The following is a 6,025-nucleotide window of genomic DNA, read 5'->3' as shown; positions in this document are numbered from 1 at the left end:
CCTCCCCTCAAGGGCCTGGGACTCATCAATTTATCAGCAGCTGCAGCTTCAGCGCGACTTTGGATCTTCCGACACTAGGGTGATCCTGGCACAGCGCAGAACTAGTCTCAGTGAGCATGTTGGGCTTCAGCCCTTCAACCGCAATTTTCCTTCCACTTCCTAATTTTATTTTTCCCATTGGTGGCCTCCTGGGTTAATAAGAATCATTCTCCAATCATCTGGCCCTCTCCATGTTGTCAAATTCTAGCATCTGAGCTGTTTTCCCTGCAGAGGTTTTCTATCCAGCTTCCTAGCAAGCTGCCATTTTTTTCCTCCCGTGAACATGGTTTCTAACCTCTTTGTGGTTCTGTTGTTATTAACTCTTCTTTCCTCTTTCCTTCTAGTCATCTGTATCAGTTGACCAAAGTTAGTATTACATGTCTTGGTCTTCCAACATTATTTCTAATCTCTTCCTCTTCTTTCATTTCCTAATTTTCTCCTTAACCCACTTCAAATTTTAACCCCAAAGGTAAAATTGAAACATTCAGGACTTGTATACTGCATGTAATTTTTGGTTTGTTTCAGATTTTATTGTATAAGCACAAATCTACTTCACATTGTTAAAAAGTGACAAATTAATGGTTAGCTCAGTTTGGCATTTTCTAGGCTATGTTTGATGCTAATGATAATATTACAGCCAAAAGAGACATACTTGTCCCAAAAAGCTGTTCTTCCTGGTATTCCATGACTGAGATTGACTAAGGGTCATAGAAAATACTGTAGCACAATGACAAAGAACCAGGGACTGGGCCAAACATGCAGCAAGTTCTCATTTCAAACTAATTGAAGAGGTAAGATTTTTTTATGTTTCATGATATCTTTTATTACACAAGGCTTGGTCCATCTCATATGTCACAAATAGAAATTCACAACAGTATGGGTTATTTTTTAGTATAAATTGTGGTAAGGGATAGATTTTCCAAAAAAACTCAAAACCCCAAATCCAGCTACACCCAGAAGACACTCAGAGAAGTAGTCATTACCTAAAGATTCTAAATACTAGCAATGAAACAATACACCTAAGGCAATTTACAAGCATCATCCAAGGACTAAAAAAAAGGAAAGGAAAAGGAGAAAACATTTAAGCAAGATGCAAACTCTGACATCCAGTTCATCAAAGGCAAACCCAGTGGACAATAAAGTGAAACAATCACAAAGCTTCCAACTTGGCCTGTCTGAGGCAGCACTGACAAAGCAATTGAATGAAGCTCTGGAAAAAATCAAATCAGAAATAATTTCTCAAATAACTACAGAAATGGTGTCCACAATGAAGACCATGCTGAGTGCTCTACAGCAGATACAGACTAAAAAAGTAGATAATTTTAAGAAAATTATGATAGCCATGAATCCTCAGCACTGGAAAGAAATGGAAAGCATAGGCAGATTCAAGCAGATGCTCAGCAGAATAAAAACTCCATTGAAAGTATTCACAGTAGATTAAGCTAATGTGATGATAGGATCACACTTGCAGTTAGCAATCATGTAAAGAAAGATTCCTTTAAAATAGCAAGGGACCATGAGAAATGAACCCAGTAGCTGCTAGATGAGGCAAAGAAAAAGAACTTAAAGTTGATTAGAGTCAATGAAAAATCAGGAGATGACACAAATAATATTTAAAAACTATTCACAGCCATCATGACAAAAAACTTCCCTGGTTGAGTGAAAGAATTTGACATACACATAAGTGAGACCTATAGAACATCAATTAAACATGATCAAACAGGGGCTGGGGATTTAGCTCACCAGAATAAGTGCCTTTCTTGCACGTGTGCGGTCATGAGTTCGATCCCTGGTACCAATAAAAATGAAAAAGACAAAAAAAAATGATCAAACAAAACTCTACAGCAAGACATATCTAGGAAGACATATCAAGATTCTAGGAATCTTGGAAGACATATCAAGACATATCAAGATTCTAGGAATCCAATAAAGGAATACAACCTTAAAAACTGTTAGGGAAAATAATAAGTATCTATAAAGGAAATCCATCAGAATCACAGCCAGCTTCTCAGCACAAACCTTCAAGTCAAGGAGAGCTGGGAGTAAAGCATTTCAAATTCTAAAGGAAAGCAACCATCAACCCAGACTAATTTACCCCACAAAACTGTCTTTGAAAACCAATGGAGGAATAATATATTTCCATGACAAAGAACATCTGATAAAATTTATGACTACCGAGACTGCAGCCCTTCCAAGGGGAGAACCAGCAGCAGTTCTTGAGATCCGCGCCATGTTGGAACTCAGGACACTGGAAAGCCAAGCAAGCACTTCCCCTCGCTGGTAATCAGTGGCAGTGTGGCAGACTGCAGCCCTTCCAGGGGGAGAACCAGCAGCAGCTCCTGAGATCCAAGCCACGTTGGACTTAGGATGCTGTGAAATCAATCAGCCTGCCTCCCTGCTAAGCAATAGTGAACCTACTGATGCACAGCCTAGAGTCAAATAACCCACTTCCTCCCCCCCCCCCGCACCCCCCTTTAGCAAATGGGAACCAGAAATCTGTCTCCTGGGAGGTTGACCATAGCAAATAAGGGGGAGTTCCTTTCTACCATCTCTTTGAAGACAAATATTTTTATTACTGTTTTGCTCTTTTCTGATTAATGGTACTGCTCTACTCAATATTCTGTTTTGATAAGTTCTATAGTGTTCTATATTTCATCTCAATTTGATATACGTGATTGAAAGAACAACTGTTATAAAGATAACAAAATATACTGTGATACCTATTACTGTTTTCCCAGTAACCTGCTGTGAAGTTCTGTACCAATTTCACTGTATGTTGGCTTTATTCTGTCTTGTTCTGTTGTATGCTTTCAAATTAAAATTTAAAAAAAAAATTATGACCACCAAACCAGCACTCCAAGGACATGTCAGAAAGAGATAACAAGAACTAAAACTCCAGGAACTCCAACAGAAGGAATCAACCAGGTAAAGCAAACAACTAAACAGTGGGAGGTGAAAAAAAGAGTGGGAGCCAACAACAGGAAAATAACATGACAAAGATAAGTCAAAACATCTCAGTTACAGCTACCAATGTTAACAGTCTCAATTCACCAACTTAAAGACACAGACTGACAGAATGGGTCAAGAAGCAAGATTGAAAGATATATTGCATACAAAAAGCACATTTAATTCAAAATAAATTTATAACTGGTCACTCAAGAAATGTAAATTAAAACAACACTGAAATTCCACTTCACCCTGGAAAGAAAGGCTATTATCAAGAAATCAACCAATAACAAATGCTGGCAAGGTGGTGGGGAATAAGAAACTCTTCTCCACTGTTAGTGGGAGTGTAGACTGGTGCCACTACTGCAGAAATCAGTGTAGAGATTCCTCAAAAAACTATGATTGCAGGTCCCATTTGACCTGGCTATGCCTTTCTACATATCTTCCCAGAAGAATTAAATACATCATACCACAGTGTTATATGTGCACCCATGTTTACAGCCACATAGCTTATAATATCTAGATCTTGGAAATGATCTAAATGCCCACTGAATAAAGAATAGATAAAAATATTATGTAGTATTGTTATACAATGTAGAATTACTCAGCCATAAAGAAGAATAAATTTGGAACTTTTAAATGGATGCAACTAATGGATGAAATAAATCAGACTCACAATTGTACACGTCATGTTGTCTCCTAGTGTGAGAAGCTGAAATACACACACACACACATACACACACATATACACATGTAAAGATAGTTACACTACTAATTTCCTTGAGTTCATTGAAAAGAAATGCTTGTGTTAATATTTTTTGATAATTAAATATAGATACCTTATGCTCTGAGTAACTCAATTAAAGACAACAAAAAACAATGTATTAACCATTGTTGCCCTCTAATCATAGTTTTGAATTTTTGTCTTATTTTTTCTCTTTAAAATAAAAAAATTCATAGGCTGTAAGTCAAAGGGTGAAAACAATACTCCATGCAATACGAACCTAGAAAACAGCAGGAGTAGCTATTCTATTTGCTGACAGAGTGAATATCAAGCCAAGTCTGAAGAAGGTCACTACACCCTTGTAAAGGGAACAATTCAAGAGCAAGTGATAACAATCATAAATATATAAACAATTAATGCAAGTGCACCCAACTATGTAAAACAAATATTAATGGGCATTAAAAGTCATGTAAGCACAAATACAATTATATTCAATACCCCACGGTCACAAAAAGACAGATCCTGGCCATGAATCAAGGCTGGCAGCTTCCAGAGGCTGTTGGTTTCAAGCAGTAGCCTAAAGAGATGTTTTTCTATGGTCTGTTGGCCATTTCGGAACTTGGGCAGTGAAACGGTCAATTCATTAGAAAAACACAGCTTGAAGCAACCCTTCCACTGTGAGCAGCTGTGAGCATGGCCCACAGACAGGCTGAGGTGGCCCAGGATGAGAGCCACCAGGGTTTACTGAGAACTGCATAATGCCGGGACCTGGAGCACCAGGAAACCAAGCAACCCCTCCCCAACCTGGAAAGTGGCCATTAAGCATAGCAGGCTGCATTGGCCCAGGACAGGAGCCACTGGCATTTTGGGACCCACACCATGCTGGGACCTGGAGCACCAGAAAACCAAGTAACACCCCTCCATGAGCAACTGTGAGTGTGACAGGCTCCAGCAGCCCAGGACAGGAGCCATCAACATTTACTGGGACCTGTGCCATGCTGGGACCTGGAGCACTGAAAACCAAGCAACCCCTCCCCTCCAGGGAGTGGCTGTGAGTGTGGCAGGCTCTGGCATCCCAAGACAGGAGCCTCCAGCATTTACTGGGCCCTGTACCATGCTGGGATCTGGAGCACCAGAAAACCAAGTCACCCCCTTCCTCCCACCCCACACCCCTGCATGCAGGTTTCTCCCACACTTTATTAGCAAGTGGGAGCCAGTGATCTGGACATTCCTTGAGAGGTTGACCATATGTAGCAAATAGGGGGGATTTCCTTCTACCATCTCTTTGAAGGCAAATACTTTTATCCCTGTTTTGCTTTGTTCTAATTAATGGTGTTATTTTAGCCTGTTTTGTTTTGTTCAACTTCAGTGTACATGAAAGTATGGGCAGCTATTTGAAGAGAGTGAGAGACTCTATGACAGCCATTAGTGACTTCCCTATTGTCTAGTCTTGAGGACTTAAACTGTGTTCCTCATTCTGTTCAGATCAGTTTTATACTAGGTTGCTTTGTATGAATTCTCTGTATGTGAAGACATGGACAACTACTTGGAAGAAAACAAGAGACAATATGATAGATAGTGAAGATATCAGGTCATCTAGCTTTGAAATTTTTATCTCTTACACTGCTTTCTTATGTCTTCTTTGTTCTGTTTTGTTGTGTTTAATTTTACGCCCTTTAAAATAAAAATAAAGGGTGGCTGGGGTAAATTGGCACACCATCCAGAGCCCTGGGACAATTTAAGATCATCTCTTCCAGAGCTCAAGGACTTGTCCAGTGCCCAGCTATACTAGGCTAATCTTAGCAGGTTTCAGGCCTCTACAGAACATGCCCAGTGACCCTCTCCCAAACCATGAGACTCAGTTAGCAGCAGGAGTGAGTGTGCACACCACCCCAAGTATTGGGCAACTTTAAGATCATCTCTTCTGGAGCTCAAGGAACCACCCAGAGCCCAGCCACACTACAGTAGCCTTGGGAGGTTTTGAGGACCAACTATATTATGCCCAGTGATCTTTTTCAATTATGGGATTTGAGAGCAGGTGAAGTGAGTTCCAGGGCATTGGTCTTCACCAGTGGAGAGCTTTAGCTCATCATCCACAGTGGTTAGGTGCCTGCCCACTTACCTGGAACACTGAAGGTGGCAAGGGAGGGCCTGAGGCCCTAACTGGATGAGGCTCAGAAACCTCCATTCTGTCCCAGGAGCCTAGGACACAGGAGATGATTTCCAACACATCCAGGGGAAGCCTTGGAACAACACTTGAAACACAGAAATATAGGAAAATGGCAAAGTGAAAGACCAAAATGCAATCTCAAACCT

General features: G+C 40.4%; 1 non-coding gene across 1 annotated transcript; it reads left to right on the top strand.

Annotated features, from left to right (window-relative positions):
* The first annotated feature begins 4,231 nt into the window (after positions 1-4,231).
* LOC111755860 (small nucleolar RNA SNORA2/SNORA34 family) lies at positions 4,232-4,368 on the top strand. The gene has a single exon (XR_002790418.1). It is a non-coding gene; the product is annotated as a small nucleolar RNA SNORA2/SNORA34 family (small nucleolar RNA).
* The last annotated feature ends 1,657 nt before the right edge of the window (positions 4,369-6,025 follow it).

The sequence above is a fragment of the Cavia porcellus genome, unplaced genomic scaffold (genome assembly GCF_034190915.1).
Source record: "Cavia porcellus strain 051 isolate PalLab524CR breed Dunkin Hartley unplaced genomic scaffold, mCavPor4.1 scaffold_7, whole genome shotgun sequence".
Taxonomy (NCBI): Eukaryota; Metazoa; Chordata; class Mammalia; order Rodentia; family Caviidae; genus Cavia; species Cavia porcellus.
This window is presented reverse-complemented; position numbering and strand designations above follow the sequence as displayed.